Consider the following 23330-nt stretch of genomic DNA (forward strand, 5'->3'; position numbering starts at 1 on the left):
ATAAAATTGCTGCATCCCTGGGTGCGGGACGACAAACGCGCACAGATGTGCCGCCCATGTGCTGATTTTAAACTTACCGTCTTTGTATGTATGGCTGGATGCATGTATAGAAGCAGAACATGGACATTATATTGCATAAATATTCCCATAAAGAAGGTACTTCAGCAGTGTTTCTCAAACTGGGCTCTTTAGAAACCCCATCTTAATTAGATCCAGGTCTCAAAAGAATAAATATATGCCAATTAATCTAGTTCTTAGGCCAAATGTATGCAAGTATATCTCACAGACACTGAATATGATGGCAGAAAATAACTAGAAAGCCCATCACATTTGCCCATTGTCTCTGCCTACTGCAATACCACAGACCCTACTTGGTATTCATTTTTACCCTCAACACCCAATCACTGAGGATCCTCAGTGTTTGGGTGTTGAGGGTGTTGGGACGCGCGTTTTCCTCCCCTTACTGAATAAGGGGTAAGGGAAAAATGAGAGGTCTAGAATGGGTAAATGTGAATCGGTTATTTACTCTTTCAGATAATAGAAGAACTAGGGGGAACTCCATGTAGTTAGCAAGTAGCACATTTAAAACCAATTGGAGAAAATTATTTTTCACTCAACAAACAATTAAGCTCTGGAATTTGTTGATAGAGAATGTGGTTAGTGAAGTTATTGTAGCTGGGTTTAAAAAAGGTTTGGATAAGTTCATGGAGGAGAAGTCCATTAACTGCTATTAATCAAGTTGTCTTAGAGAATAGCCTTTGCTATTACTGGCATCAGTAGCATTAGATCTACTTAGTGTTTGAGTACTTGCCAGGTACTTGTAGCCTAGATTGGCCACTATTGGAAACAGGATGCTAGACTTGGACCCTTGGTCTGACACAGTATGGCAATTTCCTATGTTCTTATGAACTTGTTTATCCTGAAAACCAAATGGATTTGGTGACTGTGTTGATGAGGAGGAGTTTTACAACTATTCTGGTATAATATGCGACTGGAATTAAAATGAAAATTTATGAAAGGCACAATTTTAATTTGCTCTTTGTTAGGGGTTATATTTCACAAACATTAGGATTTTTTTTTTCAGTTTAAAGAACCACTCTACATCTTTCATTCTTTCAACAGAGGATCCCTAGTTGCAAAGAAAGCAAAGTTGCTTACCTGTAACAGAGGTTCTCCATAGACAAGATAAATAAGACATAACCAATAGGCAACTTCATCTGATGGCGCCAACATGGATCCAGAGCTCAGAAGTCTTTCTGAGCATGTGTGGGAGATCCAGTGCATAGACTGACTTGTTCCCATAGGCTCATTCAAAGCTTAAGCTGAGTACTTGACTCTCCAGGGAGGCAAGTAGGCAAGGTAATATAAAATGCATGGCTGATTTATCCTGTCCATGGAGAAACCCTGTCACAAGTAAGCCTCTTTGCTTCCTCTGTCGACGAGCAGACTTTGACAGCAATATGATCATATGCTTCCAGCATTGCTGTTAGAGGAACACTGAGTAGCAGAGCATATAAGACACCACTGCACTCCTGGCTGGGGTTTTGAGGCAGGAGGGGGTTTCTGGTTTGTGATAGAGGCTGTGGGTAGGTGGGGTGGATGGGGAGGCTCAGTGATTTGGAAAAAATATCATGGAAGAACCAGGCTTGAGCCCCTATGGCAGCTTTGTTTTGTTTTTTAAATTTGGTGGAGTAGATAGGGGGAGCAATAATTTAGTTAGGCACTAGCCTAACTAAATTATTTGTAAATATCCTTGTGTCCAAATATCTGCAGAGAAGCGCCGCTGTACAAAGTTAGGTAATATATACATTATGTCAAAAGTTTTCTGGGCTGGGGGAGTTAAGGGATAGAGCCTCAAAGCCCAGTATTATTGTACTGTGTCAGCAATGAATCTGCTATATCTTTTGAATACTGCTGGTTAAGGTAAAGTATCTGGGAACACATTCCCAGATATCTATTATCATGGCCATGGAGACCGGTTAAGAGTAAACCCCTGGCAGAAACACAGGACAAGAGCTGGGCAGTACACATCAGCAGTAGGGTAAAACTAACCTGTCAGGTTCTGGTGGCTGGCTGGGCTGCACTGGTGGTGCTCTTGGGACAGGAGTACAAGCAGAGACAGGGGCAAGCCGGTGTCAGGCAGGCAGCAAGCAAAGCATCATTGAAGGACAGGCCGGGTCAGGTATAAGAAGTCAATCCAAGACAGAGGAACGACAGGGCAGACACGAAGAGAAAATAAGAACAGAGCAAAGGTAGGGAAAAACTGGAACAGGGTGCAAGGCAAAGCAGGGACCAGACAGATAAGACACCAGAGGAACAAGACAAAACAAGGGATGAGCAAGCAAGAAACCAAGGCCAGGACAGAGTTGGGCTAAGCAAGCACAGGGCAGGACCAGGGAAGGGCAAAACAGAAACAAAATGCAGGGCAAGACAGGGATCAGACAATCAAGGACAGAAAGCAGGCAAGAGGTCCACTGGGAGGCAAAGAAACAGGCAGGAGGGCCACTGGCAGGCCCATAGACAAGAGGGCCACTAGCAGGTGCCACAGGAGCTAGGGAAACAGACAGAGGAACAAAGACAGGACAAGAAGGTCTCTAGCAGGCCAAACTACATATGGGAATAAGATAAGACAAGAAGGCCTCTATCAGTCTACACCGAAAACAAGGACAAGGCAGAGTAAAGTGCAAGGGTGGCCACAGCAAAGAGCAAGGGAGACTATTGTGAGGCAGGGAGCTATGAGTGAGGCAGGATTTAAAGGCATGGCAGGACTGCCTCATGTGCCTTCACGGAAAGCCTGTGCACTCAGTCTATGGCTTACTGATGGCCTCTGCTGGCAGAAAGGCCGCACAGCAGCCAGGATCGTACTCTTGCCATGTTTAAAGTCAGCAAAGTAACTTACAGGCCGATTCAGTAAAAACGCGGGAGAGCGGACGAACGCCCGCTCTCCCGGCGCGTGTGCGATGCAGTATTCAAATGAGGTGGTGCGGTAGAATCGGGCAAAAGGAGACGCTAGGGACACTAGCGCGTCCATAGTGCCTCCTTTTAGCCCGAAGCGGCGGCTGTCAGCGGGTTTGACAGCCGACGCTCAATTTTGCTGGTGTCGGTTCTCGAGCCCGCTGACAGCCATGGGCTTGGAAACCGTACGTTTGTTTTTTGTTTGTTTTTTTTTTAACTTTTTTTTACTCTTTGGGACCTCCGACTTAATATCGCCATGATATTAAGTCGGAGTGCACAGAAAAGCAGTAAAAACTGCTTTTCTGTGCACTTTCCTGGTGCCGGAAGAAATTAGCGCCGACCTTTGGATCGGCGCTAATTTCTGAAAGTAAAATGTGCAGCTTGGCTGCACATTTTACTTTCTGTATCCCGCGCGCATACCTAATAGGGCCATCAACATGCATTTGCATGTTGAGGGTGCTATTAGGTGCCGTGGGTTGGACGCGCATTTTCCTCCCCTTACTGAATAAGGGGTAAGGGAAAACGCACGTCGGAGCGCACTGTACTGTATCGGCCTGTTAGATGGCTAACTCCAAATATTAAAGGATAAGTAACTCGGCCCAAGAATGGCCAAAAAACAGCTCCCTCTTATCAAGAAAAAAAAAAAAAAAAAACAACTTATCTGGATAATGATCCAGGCTTACCCAGATTAGATCCCCTGTGTCTTAACCCCTTTGCTGCATCAGTAGGTGAATTGAACTTATGTTATGTTACATTGTTTACATGTTACTTTCTATAGTCTGATTTCTTGTTTGCTACCCTCCTCCCCTGTTCCTTGTAGTCCCATCCCCTGTCTGATGTATTTTCTACCTTCAGTTCGGATGTAAACTGGTATGATATAACCACTAATACTGGTATAAAAAAAGAATTAAATAAATAAATCAATCAATCTGGTAAGTGCTTACAATACTCAAAAATCGGCACGTCTGGATAACTCAAAAATGAACTAGATAAATGACTTTGAACAACAATCTTTATATGTTACTAGGTACTAAAATAAAAAAAATATATTTTATCTAACCCTTCTCTCATTTGTTCTTTACTAGCCACTTGTGAGGCAGTACCCCTAGTGTTCCCCCGTTTACCTGGGCAGGTGCCTGGTCCACCTTAAATGCCTTAAGGAGAGTGTGCTGTATGGGTGGGCTCCTGCAGGGCAGGTGGGGCTCAGAAGGCATAACCAGAGACTGGCGAATAAGAGCTGGAAGCAGACCAGGCCCAGGTCTCCAAGAGAAAGGCAGCTCCTGTATCGTAACATTATCTAAACACTGAGCTGAGACAAAGCAGTACAAACTGTGAGTAGAGAGAGTGCACTGTCTGAAGGTAAAGGAAGTCTATTGTTATGTATATGACTGAAGCTGGGAATAAAATTTATGTTTTAAGAAAGGCTGGAGTTCTGGCTATGTGCGGTATCGGAAGAGACGCATATATGAGGCCTTTATTGCAGGCGAGCAAAGGTGTCCATGGGAACGCATTTTGATGCATGTGTAGGGAGTAGAATCTGTCCACTCTGTGGTTCGATTCGGACACAGAGGTCAAAGGTTGGTTGACCTCAGCGCTAGAAAATTTTGCTCGCTACACATGGATTCAGAGACCACTCATGAGGATGGAGATATAGATTGAGATGGTCTGCTAGTGCATTCGGTATGCCTGTTAGATAACTGGCCCATAGATGCATGGAGTGTGTAAGGGCCCAGGCGCAGAACTGCACGACCTCCTGGCAGAGCAGATAAAAGGCTGTGCGTCCCTGTTTGTTCGAATACCACAGTGCCACTATATTGTCTGTCTGTACCCACAAAGTTTTGTGAGAGAAGCAGTGTTTGAAGGCATAAAGGGCATAAACTCATGGCTCAAAGCTCCAGGAAGTTGATCTGAGACTTTTCATGGAGTGGAGTAGATGCATTTTGGGTTTGGAGGGTGTGGATTCACGCTCTCCAATCCAAGTTGAATGCGGTAGTGGCCAAGATCATCTGAGGTACTGGATTGGTAATATGGATCAGGGTCGAAAGCAATTGAAATCCACTGAGTTTTTCTCATGGCTGGTCTGGCCATAGGAGTGATGTGGATAGTGGAAAATATGTGGCCCAGCAATGAAAGAATTGATGGGCTGAGGCTATGTTGCATGTGCGCAGAGATGTGGACAATTTGAAAAGACGTCTGCATGGTTTTTGGGCAGGAAGGCCGTTGTCACTGTAGGGCCCAGAACAGCTCCATATTGGATTTATGGTGGTTGATCAGAAAATCCCAGCCAAATGTAGTTGATTTATATTGAGTCAGAGAATTTAGAGCTCCTTGCTTGGATTGACTCCTTATTAGGCAGTCGTCCAGGTAAGGAAAGGTGCGAATGCTGTTCTTTGTAGATAAACAGCAGTCACTGCTAGGCATTTGGTGAAATACCCAAGTTGTAGACGCTAGAACTTGGTATTGAAAATGCTGTTGACTCACTATGAAGCGTATGGAAAATCCAGAGGATAGAGGCAACCCACTTGTTGTAGTAAGGGAAGCATGGTGCCGAGAGACACCATTCTGAACTTTTCTTTCTGAAGAAATTTGTTGAGATTTCTGAGATCCAGGATGGGCGGAGGTCGCCTGCTTTCTATTGAAAGAAGGAAAGAGTGGGGTTAAAATCCTCTGCCTTGTTGCGTCCGGGGAACGGTATCCCAAGCCCTGGTCCTCAGTGGGATGGCCGCTCTGTTGTCTGGCAAGGTTGAAAAATCCAGGAGCCTGCCCGACTGGCAGAGCTGGTGTAATCTGGATAACAGTTGGTCTCGAGCGGGAGCTGTAAAAGTCCTTCCCGCATCCCTCTCTCCTGTGCAAGAAACGTAGAGAGCTGTCGCAGGGTTTCGTGGTGGTCTTGCAATTGAGGCAAAGTCCGCTGGACCTTGTGCATGGCAGATCAGCTGGTGTATCTTGGACTTTGGGCCGTAAATCAGGGTCCAGAAGCCAGGCTACTATCGGGTACGGAATCCTGTTGTTGGCAACATGAAGACGTCTCGAAGCAATCCCATGTTGCTGGCAGAAAGATTACATGAGTCTCCATGCTCCTCTGCGCCTCGGAGACTCATGTACCCGGGCCCGCTTCGCAACTGGCTCAATGGATACTGATGCTGGTGTGGTATCAGTGCCGGCACCGAACATGAAACCACGAAGGCACGTCCGAGGTCACGGCGTGCGCTCATGCGCCTTCGCTGCTTAAGCGCCCAAATTGGTCGTGCGTTCATGCACCTTCGCCGGCGGGGCTGCTGGAAGCCGCTTTCGCCACCGGCTGCCCCCGGGAGGCAGGGGAGTCACGGTGGGCGCCTCAGGAGGAGGTGAGAGAGGACTGGGGCTGCTGGAAGCATGCAGTAAGTTTACTTTAGTTACAATTTCTATTTGCTTTAATAACATGTCGAGTCGATTTTCGCCTTTCGCCTTGCTTCGGGAGGAGGGGAGAGAGGACTGGCAATCCCCGATGCCTGAGCGTAGGAGAACCAGGCCACACCCTTCTCAAGCCAGCAGACCCTTCTCAAGCCAGCAAAGCGCACGAACGTATGCCGTGACGTCACGCACGCACGCCCGTTCGTGCGCTTTGCTGGCTTGAGCGCCCAAATTGACGTCACGGCGGAAGAGCGAAGAAGCTTCGGAAGAGAGGCCGCACTTTAGTAAAGAATTCGCCCGGGAGCGATCGTGGCAGAGGGCCCGTGCAGGCATCCATCTTCGCAGGCGGGGGCCACTTTCGCCGCCGGCCGCCCCCGGGAGGCAGGGGGCAGCCCCCGGGAGGCAGGGGAGACGCGGTCCGTCTCAGGAGGAGGGCTGCAAGAAAAGTAAGTTACACTTTACATGTCGAGTCGTGAGGGCATTTCAAATGTCATTTGAAATGACATTTGAAATGACAGGTACCAGCACACCCAGGATACTGTATAGGCGCTTTATATAAGCACCTATGCAGTAAAATGGATTGCGCTTCATGGACGCATGTTGGACGCGGCTTGAATTTGCATGCGATTTTAATACAGTATCGAGCGGTAGGTGAGCCGAACTGTGCGTGCGGCAAACGCAGGTGCGCCCGGCACTAACGCAGCTCTTCCTACCGCTCCTTACTGTATCGGCCTGATTATGAGCAATCACTCACATGCTCAGCTTAAAGGGAACTATGCTAGGGGCACAGTCAACATGTTCAGTTCTTAAAAATATATTTCCTGTACAAATAAACAGGCTCAATACGACACAATATTATATCACTTTCAGGTGGTATCTGGTTTCCAGTATAGAAGAGAAAGACGTTACATTATGAACATGCTCCAGCATATCATAATATAGTTATATCATAGAAAAATGCAGGTCTGTTTTCAGTGGTAAAATTCTAGATAAAGGGCACTGGAATAGGAAATAAAGAAAGAGAAACAGATTTTATTTTTTTTTTCATATATACATGACCATTCCTCCTATGTACCTAAATGATTTTACAGTACACTTTATATGATCCAAAGATATGTTAATTAGTATTCATTGGACACAATACTTTTTCACTTCACTTTCACTGTAAGTTAACATGTTTCCATGGTAATCTTGCTCTAAATTTACTTTATATGGATTAAAAAAAGAACTCCCATGCTTTTCAATCTAAATATACTTTGGACTAATTATCTACCATATGGATGAAAAAAAATCTTATTTTCATTTTGAATACAATATTGCAATGTGATGAAACAGTGTTCCCAATGGAGATGGTGGTGACAAAAACCTGACTGGAATTTTAAAAAGCATGGGACAGGCACAAAGATCCCTTAGTTACTAGGAATAGAAGGAATAGAAGTAGGGTAGGTGGTACTGTAGCAGACAGAAAAACGAAGCAGACTGGATGGGCCTAGCAATACTTTTTCTACGTACCAAACCTCAGTTCTAAAAAATAGAATAGGCTATAATATGCTGACATCTTTGTTGATCTAATGTACAAAATTAACAATTATGAATTCAACAGCTATATTACAGTTTAGTCCCAATTTCAACTAGAAATTATCCTCCACACTGGAAAGAAAGATTTTTGCTATGGGTACACTAAACATGAGGAGGTCCATGTTCAGGCTCTGTGAGGCTTGGCTAGTCAACTGGATAAAAATATCCGGATAACTTTAGGACAGCCCTATGGGCTGAACGGAGTTAACCTCATTGGTTAAGTGGCTAACTCCGAATATCAGCTAACTCTGGGCCACCCCGAAAGGCCTGCTGCCCGCCCTCTGAATGCCCCCTTCTTATCCGGCTGGAATTTAGCTGGATAAAGGCTAAATATAGCCAGATAAGCCATTTAGATGAATAACTATTATGTTATCTGTATAAATGGCTTGAATAACAACCTCGATGTAAATATGAGAGAAGTGTATATGTTAATGGGAAATGTCATCAAGTTGAATACATTTAACATATGCAAAACAAGTAGATGGTAACACGAGCTAAATAATCTAGATTCTATTTCTATCCACTTGTAGTTAAAAATGGGATAGTTGGGATGAGCTGAATCTTTCTACACTATAGCTTATCTTGTTAATGCATTATTGAATTATGATGTATTAGATTATTGTATTTTGTTTCTTGTAAATTGTTTTAATCAAACTTTTCTCAAAGAAGGTAGTATATGGAAAAATGTAGTTTTGCATGCTAATTTTCTTTCCTGAGTCCCACCAGACCAGTCCAGACACATGGATTTTGTTACCCTACCAGAAGATGGAAACAGAAAACAACTAGAGCTCTGCCATCACTCAACAAAAGTGCCGTGCAGCCTCAACTGTCCAGTATTCCTGTTATCAAAGAACTAAGTAACTTTGCCTGCCCTTCCTTCCTATAAGCATTTTTGTACTAATCCCTGCAGAGTCCACCAGGAGGAAAGCAAAACATTTCTTAACTATAACTCAATCTGAATAACCATTAAAATTAAAGGCAATAGTTGAGATACTTTCTTTAGGCAGGCATCCAAGCACAGGGCAGATTCCTGAACTGGACTGCTAGGATACCAGGAAAGAAAATTAGCAAGCAAGACCAAATGTTCCCTTCCTTATCATCATACTAGACCAGTGCAAACACAGAGAATGTACCCATGCACCCTTCTAAGTCAGGTAGGACCTAGCTAAGCCTGCCCTTAGGATGACCACCCCAAAGGCAGCGCTCCCCTCTGGTTTGTAAATCTAAGTGGTAACGAAATGATTTGTTTCTTCAAAACAAATCATTTCGATAGCCAGGCGATAATTCTAACTGGAAAGCTGAGGCTGCATGGGGCCCTACATCAAGCTCTGCCACAACTCTATCTCCATCTGCTGGTAGGGGCATAAAACCCATTCTCTGGACTGGTTGAAGGGTCAACAAGGAAAATTATAATATAACAAAATAAGTACCTTAAACTATACCTGGAAAGCTCTTTTTCATCTGACTTAGACCTAGACTTATCAAAATGCTATAAATATAATGGAAATGGCACCTGCGATAAAAAAGGGGCAATAAATGTATTGCTTCACGCACTGATTAATACACTCCGGGGGGGGGGGGGGGGGGGGGGGGGAGGGCATTATGGCAAAAAGGGGTTTTTTTTTATCAGGCAAGCCATTGAGAGATGGTGACATTGATTTCTATACAGAGAAAGCCTCTGTATAGAAATCAATGTCACCCTCTATCTATACCACTATAAGAGGGGGTACTTTTAACTCTGTGTGGGTTTACATACACAGTCAGAGGTATGAACAGCAAAGTTGACATCACTGAAGATTTTCTGTCATTTGAATCGATGAACGGTATAAGAGGATTTGATTTGTATAATGTATTCTCTACCCTCCGAACCTCACACCGAGTTAAAAGTACCCCCTCTTACAGCGCTCTCTCTCTCAACGGCATGTGTGATAAAACTTTGTCCCCAGTAACACATGGCTAACGCGGGGACAATGCAACTCCTCCCACTTGCATAACAAATGTGAAATTTGCATACTAGCTCGTGTTGTGCTATTTAATGTGCGCGTTAAGGCCCTAATGCGAAATGATAAATGACCCTGCTAATTTTTTAGCTTGATCAAATTGTGTTTATATATTTTCTTTATTAGATTTCTGACTTACCTTTCTCAATGCTTCAGGTAAGCAACACCACAAAAATGAAGGACCAAATATTCAGTGCCCCTTAGCCAGACACAATTTGAACTTATTCGGCTAAGTGATGATATTTAAATATTTGGCGGCATTTAGCAGCCACCACCTAGCGGAATAACCATTTGTCCAACTAAATAGTTATCTGGCTAAGTAGTGGGTATGATGGGAGCATTACAGGGTATGGCTACTTAACCTGCTAACTTAGGCCCTGATTCACTAAGGGTTTTTCCCATAGACACAAAACAGGAGAAAAGCCTTTAATGAATGGCTTTTAGCCGGATAAGTGGCGATATTCACTCTTATAAGGCTAAGTTAGCCAGATAAGTTAAATATATTGAATGTGTAAAGTTAGCCAGATAAATTGGCTAATTTTAAATTTCCTGGGTGTATTCAGTGGTACCACCACGCCGCTGAATATCCTGGACAAGTTAGTTTAATAAGTTTATGTGGCTAACTTGTTCAGCGGATAGCGCTGAATATAGATCTCAGTGTGTTCTGTTCTTCCACATTTAAATCTTCAGTGAACTATTAACTCATGCTCAGTCTACTATGATGAAGTATATATTTTAATACTTCAAATCCTCTGGGTGCAAACTGCTCTAAAAATTCCATTATTACATGTAATGATATTTACATTTATTATGTTGATGATTCTTTAAAAATAATTTTCCTCTACACATTGTGTAATAGGAAGATTATGCCAGCTGCCTATTCTGAGGATATTTATATTATTTATTTACAAAAATGTATATTCCATCTCCTCATCAGATATACCACTCAAGGTGAATTACAACATAATAAAAAAATTCTACATATACAATAAAACAATATTGTTAACAATAAGATAATATAAAAGCAAATAAAAGCATAAACTATCAGGAACACAATTAATCAAAAGCCTCATTGAACAAATGTGTCTTTAACATCTTCCTAAACAATTTATAATCTGATTGTAGCTGCAAACTCACTGGAAGACCATTCCAAAGGGAGGAGACCACAACAGAAAAAGCCCGTGACAAGTATATTTCTCATTTCAATCCTTTTTGTCAGCAATTTATCATAATAATCATAGTTCCTTTACTGAGATTTATGCTGATGGCATGTATAAACTGCCATTATAGTAAATCAGAAATGGATGTGTGTCATATAAAGTGCACAGTACATAAATATGGAATTAGTACTTTAAATGAGCTGGTGCAGGCTTGTATTATATATAGTTACAGTCTAACAATTGCTATGTGCATAATGTAGACAAAAAGCTTCCAAAAAGAAAAAGTAATACCCACAGTCTAATGGGTAATACTGACAGCTGCCAAAGACAAGATCTGGGTTTAGTTTAGGACCTTGCTCTTCTGGCTCAGGACATTGATAATCTATAAGATCAAGTGGCCCAGAAAACCTAGGATTTAAATGCTGGGTGGCTGGGCAGATCAGATTTATTTATTTATTTATTTTTAGATTTTTATATACCGGTGTTCCTGTATTAAAATACAGATCACATCGGTTTACATTGAAACATAAAAATTACGCCAAGAGGCGGTACATATAACAAGGTTATAGAACTTGGAAAACATGGAAAACAGGTTCGAATAGGTCATAGGTTCATATGTTCTTTTCCTGTTGTCCTCTGTTTTTAAGACATTCTTGAAAAAGCAGAGTGGCTGCCCAATCAGGAAAGAAAAAAAAAACAAAAATGCTATGCAATTGAGTCTCGGTGCCGTGAAGGGACAGCAAGCTCAGGAGGGAGGGAGCTGCCAGAACACTGTGACACCGGAAGCATGCCACGGTTAGCCATCTGTCTCTTTTGGTGGGCAAGAGAGAGGAGCTGCTTCTGCTGTGGTGGACCCCAGGTGGGGGGGGGGGGGAGGGGCGGTGAGCTACTTACTCTGCGGCAGAATTGGACATGGGAACGGCCACAGCCCAGGAAGAGCTACCATCCTCAGGCCTCAGCCCCAGAAGACTTCCTGATTCTGCCAGGTCCTTATCCAGTAAGAGATCACAGCTCTTGGCAGCTGGAGGGAAAAAAGTGATGAGGTTGGGGAGGGGAATGGGCTTTGGTCTGTGTTTGTGATCTATGTCTCTGCGTGTGGTATATTTTTTTTTTTCTGGATGTGTTGTGCCTCTGCCTGTCTGTCACTCTGTCTTCTTTCCGGGGATGTTGGATAGGTGCTTTTTTTGTCTAGGTCTGGTATGTTTGTGTCTCTGTGCCTTTCTGGATGTTTAGTTTGTGTCTCTCTGTGGAGTGTCTATATCTGCATGTAGGATGTCTTTCTCTCTGTGTGTCTGTCTGGGACTCTGTTTCACTCTGTTGATCTGGACATGGGATGCCTGTTTCTGGATATGAGATATCTGTTTCTCTCTGTCTGTCTGGGTGCATGGTCTCTGCCTCTTTGTCCATGTGTCTATGTGTGAACTTATTCCTTTCAGAAACTTGAAGAGAAACAAAATGGGGGCTTTGAGTCAAGTTAGCAGTATGGCTGCCTGGTGAATACCTTTCACGTATGTTTCCATTCCAACATAGATATAGAAATACATCAAAGGCTTAAATGCAGGAAGAGTTCCTCATTCTCTGACAAAAGGCCCTTCGTTTTGCCAGTAATAGCTTCCTCAGGGGGAGATTCAGTGTGTTTCAGATCTGGCAATGAACAAACTGAAGTGCTTCCCTTTAATGCTATCAAACTCAGTTTTCACAACAAACTGTACAGTCTCGGCCTTCCTTCACAACTTTTACCAATGAGAAACCCAGAACGAGACAATCTTATTGCATTTGACTGCATTCCACTGGTTCTCTGTAAGTTTCAGTTTCAACCTTGTTCCAATGTATCCGCGCCCCTGAGGCGACAGTTCAGTTCTCTGTAAACCGGTGCGATATGTATTCTATACAGGAACCGGTATATAAAAAAGGAAAATAAATAAATAAATAAATTTAAGCCTTTGATGTCTTGAACAATTTCTACATCTGTTTCATCACGTTGGAATGGACGGGTTCCATATAGCAACCTATTGTGGAGCATCCAATTGAACTAGTAAAGGACTATGTTGAGGTTTGCCACCAACTAGACACTTAAGTTGTAGAATATAGTTTATATTTTTCATCCATTATATGTTTTTATCTCTATATTATAAGGTATTTTGCATTATGGCTTCAACTTAAGTCATCCAAAAATTGTGTATAAATTGTTTTGCATTTGGATCTAAATAAATGATATTGTTTCACTATTCTGTTAGATGTAATATTGACTTTATATATGTATAATACAGAGAGCAAAGAACACTAAAGTAAGTAAATACTATTTACTTTACATTTCTAATGCGTTACACAACATACGCAGTGCTGTACAAACAAACAAAAAAAAAAGTCCCTGCTCAATAGAGCTTACAGTCTAATAAGACAAACATACAGGACAAGAGACAAGGGGTATTTCATAAAGCAAGACAATGGTTAAAAAGAAAAGAAAGTTAGTTAACAAGATTAAAATCAGACAGGCATAAGATTTCAAAGTGGGATTTAAACATGGCAAGAGAAGGAGCAAGACGCACCAGTTCAGGAAGACTATTCCAAGTACACGGCACAGCCAGGTGGAAAGCACGGAGTCGGGAACTAGCAATAGAGAAGAAGGGCACAGACAGGAGTGACTTATCTGACGAGCGGAGTGCACAAGGAGAGGTGTAGAGAGAGATAAGAGAGGAGAGAGGTAGTGAGATGCTGCAGTGTGAAGGTATTTGTAGGTGCGAAAGAGGAGCTTGAACTGTATGAAGGAGTGGATAGGAAGCCAATGCAGTGACTTCAAAAGAGTGGCTTGTGTCAGTCGGTCAGTTGAAAGGGGAAAGCCGACAGTCGCTCAGCAGCGCATGGTTCGGAGAGATGTATCTTTAAAGGATACTAATGATGCACTAGAATTAGGGCATCCCGACAGTGAGGTTCCAATAATTAGAAAAGTAGTCCAAATGCCTGTAACTAAAAACTCACCTGAGCTAAAAAATTCTAACTTATCCCTATCAATTAAAAAGCAGAATAAAAATACAATCAAAAAACAAACTTTGAAATGTTTGTATGCTAATGCCAGAAGTCTAAGAAGTAAGATGGGAGAATTAGAATGTATAGCAGTAAATGATGACATAGACTTAATTGGCATCTCAGAGACATGGTGGAAAGAGGATAACCAATGGGACAGTGCTATACCGGGGTACAAATTATATCGCAATGACAGAGAGGAGCAGTCGGGAGGAGGTGTGGCGCTTTATGTCCGGGATGGCATAGAGTCCAACAGGATAAACATCCTGCATGAGACTAAATACAAAATTGAATCTTTATGGGTAGAAATCCCTTGTGTATCAGGGAAGACTACAGTGATAGGGGTATACTACCGTCCACCTGGTCAAGATGGTGAGATGGACAGTGAAATGCTAAGAGAAATTAGGGAAGCCAACCAAATTGGTAGTGCAGTAATAATGGGAGACTTCAATTACCCCAATATAGACTGGGTAAATGTATCATCGGGTCACGCTAGAGAGATAACGTTCCTGGATGGAATAAATGATAGCTTTATGGAGCAAATGGTTCAGGAACCGACGAGAGAGGGAGCAATTTTAGATCTAATTCTCAGTGGAGCACAGGACTTGGTGAGAGAGGTAACGGTGGTGGGGCCGCTTGGCAATAGTGATCATAATATGATCAGATTTGATTTAATGACTGGAAAAGGAACAGTGTGCAAATCCAAAGCTCTCGTGCTAAACTTTCAAAAGGGAAACTTTGATAAAATGAGAAAAATTGTTAGAAAAAAACTGAAAGGAGCAGCTACAAAAGTAAAAAATGTCCAAGAGGCGTGGTCATTGTTAAAAAATACCATTCTAGAAGCACAGTCCAGATGTATTCCACACATTAAGAAAGGTGGAAAGAAGGCAAAACGATTACCGGCATGGTTAAAAGGGGAGGTGAAAGAAGCTATTTTAGCCAAAAGATCTTCATTCAAAAATTGGAAGAAGGATCCAACAGAAGAAAATAGGATAAAGCATAAACATTGGCAAGTTAAATGTAAGACATTGATAAGACAGGCTAAGAGAGAATTTGAAAAAAAGTTGGCTGTAGAGGCAAAAACTCACAGTAAAAACTTTTTTAAATATATCCGAAGCAGAAAGCCTGTGAGGGAGTCAGTTGGACCTTTAGATGATCGAGGGGTTAAAGGGGCACTTAGAGAAGATAAGGCCATCGCGGAAAGATTAAATGATTTCTTTGCTTCGGTGTTTACTGAAGAGGATGTTGGGGAGGTACCCGTAATGGAGAAGGTTTTCATGGGTAATGATTCAGATGGACTGAATCAAATCACGGTGAACCTAGAAGATGTGGTAGGCCTGATTGACAAACTGAAGAGTAGTAAATCACCTGGACCGGATGGTATACACCCCAGAGTTCTGAAGGAACTAAAAAATGAAATTTCAGACCTATTAGTAAAAATTTGTAACTTATCATTAAAATCATCCATTGTACCTGAAGACTGGAGGATAGCAAATGTAACCCCAATATTTAAAAAGGGCTCCAGGGGCGATCCGGGAAACTACAGACCGGTTAGCCTGACTTCAGTGCCAGGAAAAATAGTGGAAAGTGTTCTAAACATCAAAATCACAGAACATATAGAAAGACATGGTTTAATGGAACAAAGTCAGCATGGCTTTACCCAGGGCAAGTCTTGCCTCACAAATCTGCTTCACTTTTTTGAAGGAGTTAATAAACATGTGGATAAAGGTGAACCGGTAGATATAGTATACTTGGATTTTCAGAAGGCGTTTGACAAAGTTCCTCATGAGAGGCTTCTAGGAAAAGTAAAAAGTCATGGGATAGGTGGCGATGTCCTTTCGTGGATTGCAAACTGGCTAAAAGACAGGAAACAGAGAGTAGGATTAAATGGGCAATTTTCTCAGTGGAAGGGAGTGGACAGTGGAGTGCCTCAGGGATCTGTATTGGGACCCTTACTGTTCAATATATTTATAAATGATCTGGAAAGAAATACGACGAGTGAGATAATCAAATTTGCAGATGACACAAAATTGTGCAGAGTAGTTAAATCACAAGCAGATTGTGATAAATTGCAGGAAGACCTTGTGAGACTGGAAAATTGGGCATCCAAATGGCAGATGAAATTTAATGTGGAAAAGTGCAAGGTGATGCATATAGGGAAAAATAACCCATGCTATAATTACACGATGTTGGGTTCCATATTAGGTGCTACAACCCAAGAAAGAGATCTAGGTGTCATAGTGGATAACACATTGAAATCGTCGGTTCAGTGTGCTGCGGCAGTCAAAAAAGCAAACAGAATGTTGGGAATTATTAGAAAAGGAATGATGAATAAAACGGAAAATGTCATAATGCCTCTGTATCGCTCCATGGTGAGACCGCACCTTGAATACTGTGTACAATTCTGGTCGCCGCATCTCAAAAAAGATATAATTGCGATGGAGAAGGTACAGAGAAGGGCTACCAAAATGATAAGGGGAATGGAACAACTCCCCTATGAGGAAAGACTAAAGAGATTAGGACTTTTCAGCTTGGAGAAGAGACGACTGAGGGGGGATATGATAGAGGTGTTTAAAATCATGAGAGGTCTAGAACGGGTAGATGTGAATCGGTTATTTACTCTTTCAGATAGTAGAAGGACTAGGGGACACTCCATGAAGTTAGCATGGGGCACATTTAAAACTAATCGGAGAAAGTTCTTTTTTACTCAACGCACAATTAAACTCTGGAATTTGTTGCCAGAGAATGTGGTTCGTGCAGGTAGTATAGCTGTGTTTAAAAAAGGATTGGATAAGTTCTTGGAGGAGAAGTCCATTACCTGCTATTAGGTTCACTTAGAGAATAGCCACTGCCATTAGCAATGGTTACATGGAATAGACTTAGTTTTTGGGTACTTGCCAGGTTCTTATGGCCTGGATTGGCCACTGTTGGAAACAGGATGCTGGGCTTGATGGACCCTTGGTCTGACCCAGTATGGCATTTTCTTATGTTCTTATGTTCTTATGTATGTAGCCACCCGGTAGCACCCTCAACAGTGGAAGGTGCATTACGCAAAGAATGTGCTCCCACTCATAAAGCATCTTCTTCAGGCCCCACCAGAACCCTTCTTCAGCTGCTGCACAATATTGTCCACAATAGTTCTCTCCTTCTTTGTCCACCGCAGGATGGGAACCATGGTGGCCATCCTGCAGACCTCTTCTGCTGGTGTCAGGCAACCCCGATTGCATGACCCTGAAACCTAAGTGGGTGGGCCATCGCCCAGACAGTCCCACCCCTGGCTATGCCACTGCTGTTTTCCTATAAACCAGGGGCGGATTACAGGAAAACAGCAGTCCAGGAGATTTTTTTCAGAACCAGCACACTGGGTACCTGACTTCCTCATGCGCTGTCCCCTACAGCACATGTTTCAAGAGCTCCCAAAAGCTCGCCCCTTGAGAGGTACATCATATGAACTGGAACCTGGCAGAATTGAGCCAAACAATTTCTAACATAGATTCCACATTTTTCCAAAATAACTAAGTAGTCGTGCACACCCTAGACCAGGAGAGAACAAACAGAGCTGCGATCCCCCCTTCCATCCACGCAATCGATTTGGCCCCCCATAAGTTTGGTTACATCTCTCATGCCTGGTCCCGAGTCAGTCACTTGCCAACCAATCAGCTCTCGAATCATTTCCCAAATAATGAGACAACCACACTGACAGCGAATGTCAGGCGCGCACACGCGCACACACACCACACATGCACACATGCACACATGCTTGCTCTGAAACAAAGACACATACACATTCTGTTGCTCTCAGTATGTGGGTGTGTCTGTGCCTGAGGAAAAGAGCGTGGGTGTCTGTGCCTGAGGAAAAGAGCGTGGGTGTCTGTGTCAGAAAGACTTATGTCCACACACACACACTCTGACACAAAGGATGAGTGTGGATGGGGAGAGCCACTGACCCAAAGCAGCACAGCTCCAGATGGACTCCGGCTTTCCCACGTGAAACCAGTACAGCCAGGGCTGGTAGAGTATAGCAGAGTTGCTTACCTGTAACAGGTATTATCCCAGGACAGCAGGATATAGTCCTCACATATGGGCGACATCACCAGACAAAGCCCTATCACGGAAAACTTTCTGTCAAAGTTTCTAGAAACTTTTGACTGCCACAGTGAGCCTACTGAGCATGCCTAGCATGCCATGATCCCTCAAGCTACAGGGGTCTCCCCTTCAGTCTCGTTTGTAGCAATAAGTGCGAGCGAAAAATAAAATAATAAAACTTTTCGGCCCCACTCCGCGGGTGGGTTTCATGAGGACTACATCTTGCTGTCCTGGGATAACACCTGTTACAGGTAAGGAACTTTATTTTATCCCAGGACAAGCTGGATGGTAGTCCTCACATATGGGTGATTAGCAAGCTACAGGCTGAGTCATATTTGTTGTGGTCCAACAGCATACAACTTGTGCAACAGGCACAACAACTGGTGTACTGTTGGAAAAAATGAGGCAGCCTGAACTCGTAGCAGGTTGGATGTAGGAGGAGTTGGGCTATACTGGAAATAAGTTCTTTAAGACAGATTGTCCAAAGGCTGAACCTTGTCCAAGCAGTAATGGACTGCAAATGTGTGAAGAGTGCTCCATGTTGCAGCTTTACAGATGTCAGCAATCGGAACTGAACGATAGTGTGCTACTGAGGTTGCCATTGCTCTCACTGAGTGCGCCTTTATTCGTCCTTGGAAAGGAAGGCCTGCCTTATCATAGCCGAATCCAATACAGTCTGCTAGCCAATTGGAGAGAGTTTGTTTGCCCCCTGCAACTCCCGGTTTGTTTTTATCAAAAGAAACAAAGAGTTGGGTGGATTTCCTGTGGACTGCAGTGCGGTCCAGGTAAAATGTGAGTGCTCGTTTACAGTCCAAAGTGTGTAAAATCTTTTCACCTTGGTGAGTGTGAGGCCTTGGGAAAAAAATGGGCAAGACTATAGACTGATTCAAGTGGAAATCAGTAACCACCTTGGGAAGGAATTTAGGATGAGTACGGAGGACCACTCGGTCATGCATAGGGTATGTTACAAATGCTTGTAACTCACTAACTCTTCTAGCAGAAGTAATGGCTACTAGGAAGAGAACCTTCCATGTAAGAAATTTTACATCGCAGGAATCTACAGGCTCAAACGGGGAACACATGAGCCTCCACGTCGATGCCACCCCTATCTCATCTTCCTGTGACGCACTGCTCACCGCCCTGGACGCCCTCGGCTTCATCCAAATTATCTCCCACCCTACCCACAAAGCCTGCCACACGCTCAACCTTATCTTTACAAATTCCCTAATCCATACCAACTCCCCTACATGCACCCCTATCCCATGGTCTGACCACTATCGCATTGACACAACTTGTTCAATAATCAACACCACCGTTCCCACTCCAACCAAAAAAACAATATGCTTTAGACGCAACTGCAAACAGGAAGATCTTATAACAGCCATCACCACCAACATTAACACCCTCGACCTTACAGACGCAGACACAGCCCTCTCGTCCTGGAATCACATCACCAGCACTATTGCCGATCAGATTTGCCCCATACAAGTACGCAAAATTGACACCTCCATAAAACACAAGCAACCCTGGTACACGCCAGAACTAAGAAAGATGAAACACGCTCTGAGAAAGCTAGAAAGAAACTGGCGCAAAGACCCCTCACCTGCCCAATTGAACAAGTTTAAAACTTATCTCCACTCCTACCGAGCAGCAATCGATAAAACTAAAAGAGATTTCTACTCCCAACGAATCCATCACCTACAATTCAACTCGCGAGCCCTATTCCAATTAGTAAGCAACCTTACAAAAACTTGCACTCCCTCCTATCCTGACACTGATGATCTGACCAAATGTGAAACATTAGCCTCCTTCTTCCACAAAAAAATAGACAACATTATGACACGACTCCCTCCTTCATATACACCCACGGACACCCTCCAATGTTATTCCTCCGCTAAACTCTCCACATTTTAATCCATCTCATCATTAGAAATTGCCTCCATATTAAGAAAAATAAGACCCTCCACGCACCCCTTGGACACCATCCCCACGAAGAATCTCCTCTCTATCCCTGGGTGCATCGCCAAACCAATATCGAACATCAAACAAATCCATTGCTCTTGGCAGCATACCCAAAAGCCTCAAACACGCTATTGTAAAACCCATCCTTAAGAAACCGTCCCTGGACCCTTCCGATCCTACCAACTTCCGCCTTATCTCAAATCTTCCTCTGATAACAAAAGTCCTTGAGAAAGCCATCAATAGACAACTATCAGACTACATGGAAGAACAGAATATCCTCACTTCTTCACAATACGGCTTTCGCAAATACCACAGCACAGAGACCCTGCTTCTATCACTCTCCGACCATATCCTAAAACGCCTGGACAAAGGTCTTTCACACATCCTAATTCTTCTTGATATATCCTCAGCGTTCGACACTGTCAATCACCAAATACTTTTACAACGCCTCACAGACATCGGCATTTATTTATTTATTTTAACACTTTTTTATACCGGCATTCGTAGGACACATCATGTCGGTTTACAGTCAACTGAGAAAGGAAATTACAAATGAACAAGGGAGGGGCTAACTGGGTAATATACAAAATACAAAGGAAGAGAGAGTCAACAGCAGAATTACAACTTTTTGCATTCAAGTTAGGGTTAAGTATGCAAAGGAACTTATATACAAATTAAACGAGGCATGTACATTGCAGGCTCAGCCTTGCAATGGTTCCAATCCTACCTCACTGATAGGCAATTTAGCATGCAAATTGGAAACGCCATCTCCAAACCCCTTTCCCTAGGGCAAGGAGTACCACAAGGCTCATCCCTCTCCTCTACTCTCTTTAATATATACCTCCTACCCCTCTGCCTCTTACTTTCCAAGCTAGGCTTCCCGCACTTTATTTATGCCGATGACGTACAGATACTGATACCTGTAACTGACACAATACACAAAGCCATCCACACTTGGAACTCTGCCCTCACCGCTATCAGCACTCTACTATCTAACAATTTTCTCGCTCTCAATACAGCTAAAACAGAACTCATCCTCATTTCCCTCCCAACATCAAACGTCCACTATCAGCAAACACCACTCCCCCAACCAATATCTCCTTCCCACCCCACGTACGCAGCCTTGGCGTTACACTCGACAAACATTTCAACTGCAAAAAATTCATCAATTCCACCCTCAAGGACTGCTTCTTCAAATTACACACTCTGAAAAAACTCAAACCGCTTTTACATCTCAACCACTTTCGCACTATACTCCAAGCCCTCATACTGTCAAAGATTGATTACTGTAACTCCATGCTTCTAGGCCTACCCAAAAACACCTTACAGCCTCTACAACTCCTACAAAATGCAGCAGCCCGTAACCTCACCAACACTCACAGAAATGACCATATAACCCCAGTACTCAAACATCTACACTGGCTGCCGGTCTCAGTTAGGATTACATACAAGTCTCTCACCCTAATACATAAATCCCTTCACAACCAAAACATGCATTGGTTCAAAGAGGATTTCACCTTTCATGCCAACAACAGACCCTCCAGAAAACAGTACCTGGCCATGCTATATACCCCTTCACCCAAGCTCATTAAACTGCGCTCCACCAAAGAAAGAGCCTTCTCCCTCGAGGGCCCTCCCTCTGGAACAAGCTGCCTACCTCTCTCCGCCAAGAAACATGTCCTAAAATATTCAAACAGAACCTCAAAACTTGACTCTTCACTCACTCATACACCTAAATACCAGCTCTCCCTCCATCTCCCTTCTAAGCTCTTAACACCATTCCATCCCCGTTTTGTTTTTTTCTCTTTCTTCTCCATCCCGAAGTTACAATTTGTTAGTACAACCTCAGCAAGCTACCATAAAGCAATCTACACATACTCCGCAGACAGTTTTTCAGCCTCCCCCTCCTCCCCTTCTTATTCAACCGGAACTCTAATTCGTCAGTCTAATTCCAGTAACCTTTCAGAATGCACTCCGTAATTCTCATGTAAATACCTGGGTCTTATTATTTCGTACTGCTGCCTTGTAAAAATGCAATGTTAAATATATTCAGCCTCCCTTCCCTCTCCTCCACCTCTTCCCCCTGCCTCTCCCCCCTCCACCTCCCCCCCTTGCTCCTCCCTCATTCCCACTCCCCACATCCCTTTCCCCCCCACCCCCCTTTCCCCCTCCCCTCTTATCTCCCATCTCCCCACTCCCCCTCTCCCCTCCTGCTCCTCCTTCGCCTCCACCTTTCCCCCCCTTCTCCTCCCTCTCCCCCTGCTCCTTCCTGCTCCTCCTTCCCCCGGCTCCATCCCTTTCACCCCCCTTTCCCCCCAATCTCCCCTCTCCCCAACCTCCCCCTCTCCTCGCCCCTCCCCCATACCCCACCTCCTCCCCCTCTCCTCCCCTCATCCCCTTCCCCTCCCTGTTCTCCCCTTCGCCTCCCCTCCCCCCCTCCACTTCCCCCCGCCCCGGCCCCCCTCTTTTTCCCTCCCCCCCTGGGCCCTTTAGCCCTCCTGTCCTTCCATTAGTTGTTCAAACAGTTCCTTGTTCTATGTAAAGCTTGTTGCTAATTCTCTTTAATTTTTTTCATACAGTTACTTGTTCCATGTAAAGCATTTTGCTAGTTTTGTTCTTTGTAAACCGACAAGATGTTCGCAACGTACGTCTGTATATAAATGCTATTAATCATAATAATAATACATTTAGGTCCCATTCAGTGACTGGTGGCCGTAAAGGGGGCTTAAGTTGTAATAGACCCCTCAAATCTACTCACAAGAGGTTGCGCTGTTACCGGGGTATCCCCTACTCCCTTGTGGTACGCTGAGATGGCACTCTGGTGGTACCCTCACTGAAGAGGTCTGGAGACCAGAGTCTGAAAGGTGCCAGAGATAGTCTAATGAAGACGGAGTGGGGCAGGGAAAAGGGTTTATACCTTTTTGTGTGTACCATGTGGTAAATCTATTCCACTTAGGATTTTCATGTGGAAGGCTTTTGTGAAGCTATAAGCACTTGAAAGACATTAGTTGAAAGATTGAGTGGTTGGAGAATCAAGCTTTCAACATCCAAGCTGTGAGGGATAGGGTCTGAAGGCTTGGATGGCGTAACTTGCCTTGGTTCTGAGTTATGAGAGTGGGCGATGTGCCCAGGCGAATTGGTTCTCTGATCAAGAGGTCGAGAAGTATGGGAA

General features: G+C 43.6%; 1 protein-coding gene across 5 annotated transcripts in view; it reads right to left on the minus strand.

The window, feature by feature from the left end:
• TRAPPC9 (trafficking protein particle complex 9) overlaps window positions 1-23330 on the minus strand; it is a 1860352-nt gene that overhangs the window by 1571582 nt on the left and 265440 nt on the right. The gene's annotated exons all lie outside the window — the stretch shown is intronic.

The sequence above is a fragment of the Rhinatrema bivittatum genome, chromosome 2, assembly GCF_901001135.1.
Source record: "Rhinatrema bivittatum chromosome 2, aRhiBiv1.1, whole genome shotgun sequence".
NCBI lineage: Eukaryota > Metazoa > Chordata > Amphibia > Gymnophiona > Rhinatrematidae > Rhinatrema > Rhinatrema bivittatum.